This window comes from Dipodomys ordii, unplaced genomic scaffold, assembly GCF_000151885.1.
Source record: "Dipodomys ordii isolate 6190 unplaced genomic scaffold, Dord_2.0 Scaffold20, whole genome shotgun sequence".
NCBI classification, from domain to species: domain Eukaryota; kingdom Metazoa; phylum Chordata; class Mammalia; order Rodentia; family Heteromyidae; genus Dipodomys; species Dipodomys ordii.
This window is the reverse complement of record NW_012267236.1, coordinates 15,843,719-15,845,586: the sequence shown is the minus strand read 5'-3', so window position 1 is coordinate 15,845,586 and position 1,868 is coordinate 15,843,719. Positions and strand designations below refer to the sequence as shown.

The window sequence follows — 1,868 nt, the reverse complement described above, 5'->3', positions numbered from 1 at the left end:
AAAGAAATGCAAATCAAAACAACACTGAGATACCACCTCACCCCAGTTAGAATGGCTATAATCAAGAACTCTAATAACAACAGATGCTGGAGGGGATGTGAACAGAAGGGAACCTTACTGCATTGTTGGTGGGATTATAAACTTGTTCAACCACTTTGGAAAGCAGTATGGAGGTTTCTCAGACTCTACATAGAGCTCCCCTATGACCCAGAAATCCCGCTTTTGGGGCATTTACTTGAATGATCACAAACAAGACCATACTAAAGCTACCAGCACAACTATGTTTATTGCTGCATTATTTACCATAGCTAAGATATGGAACCAACCCAGATGCCCCTCAGTAATGGCATTCTATGCCTCCATCAAAAAGAATGACATTGCCCCCATTTGTTAGGAAATGGAAAGACTTGGAAAAAATTATAGTAAGTGAAGTAAGCCAGGCCCAAAGAAACATAGGTCCTATGGTTTTCCTTATTTGCAATAACTAGTATATCTTGTATACTTCTTAAAAAGAATTTTGGTCTCTTATGGAAAATACTGTAGCAAACAGTTATGTTCTTGGACCACTAGCTTATGACTTGAAGCAAGTTACTTTATCTCTTTAAGCCATAAATTCTTCAGCTTTGAAACATGAGTAGGATAGTCCCTCCTTTGCAGGTTGTGTGTTACTCCATGCCATAAAGTACTACTCAAAATGCACAGAAAGAACTCATAAAAGTTCCTCACTATTCACAAATGAAGCTCACCATACAGAGGATCATTTAAAGCAGAAATGTGAGTTTAAAAGAAATCAAACACTGTGGCTCAGGCCTTTAATCCTGGCCACATGGAAGGGTGAGAATGGAAGCAATGGAGTTAGAGGCAGCCCAGAGAAAAGTGTGAGAGGCACCATTTAATGGAAAGATGCTAGGCTTGGTTGCATGTGTCTGACAGCTCAATTAGGGTGCCAAGCCTAAAATAGGTGGGTCACCATTGAAGCACACATCTGGGCAGCGAGGGATCATTATTTTCCAAATTTCCTCCCTTAAAAATAACCAGGACAAAAAAGGTTATGGACATAGCTCAGCTGTAGAATGCCTGCCCAGCAAGCATGAGTCAAAGCCCAGAGTCAAAGCCATAGTTCTAACAAATGGGTGTTGCATACATATCTATCACATATAGGCCAAGAGGAAGACAATGAAAGTAATGAGAAGTGAACTCCCCTTTTTTCCCCAACTGGTAGCCTAGTAAGGGGACAGAGCAGGAAAGTCTTACGTTAGGCTACATGTCTTCCACGGACACTAAGAAAAGGAAAATCAAGAGTGGAATAAGAGAAACATGGGAGGTAAAATGGCATTCTTATTTTACAGAAAGAAAAGAAATACCCTGGGGACTTCTCAGCAGGCACTATCAGGACCTAAGAAGATAAAAGTTAAAAGCCATCCAATAAGAAGGAATAGCTGGTGTGTCAGAGGAGTCATCTCTGGTCCCATTGTTCACCTTTCAGTGCAGACCCCACCTAGGGCTCCCAGCTTTGCCAAGAAGGGACTTCTGCAGTGTCTATTTCAAATGACAGCACAAGAATTGAAAGGCTTGGGCAGCCCCCCAAGACGCTCCATATCCTTCTTAAGAATGTTCCACAAAGGCTACTTTAAAAAACACTTACCTTCTCTCTGCCTGGCTTTCTCACTTGTGCTCAGCAAGCCTGGCCTTCCTGGGGGGGGGGGGGAATAATTAGATTATATCTTTAGAACACTTTGAACTCTGAGAACTAAGAACATCGTGCACATACATACGGGCACAGTCATTATCACAGGATTCCGTTTCCTTTGTTCGGTTTGAAGCCACCCCTGGCAACAGCTGTCTGGCTCCTAAAGACAACAGCAGGT

The 1,868-nt window shown here is 42.2% G+C and overlaps 1 protein-coding gene across 1 annotated transcript in view; it reads right to left on the bottom strand.

Moving 5' to 3' along the window:
• Smc6 (structural maintenance of chromosomes 6) overlaps positions 1 to 1,868 on the bottom strand; it is a 101,514-nt gene extending 99,646 nt beyond the window's left edge. The window contains exons 1-2 of the mRNA XM_013013637.1: positions 1,776 to 1,868; positions 1,646 to 1,693 (exon numbers count right to left, since the gene is read on the bottom strand). The gene's annotated coding sequence lies outside the window, so the exon portion shown is untranslated. The remainder of the gene's footprint in view (positions 1 to 1,645; positions 1,694 to 1,775) is intronic.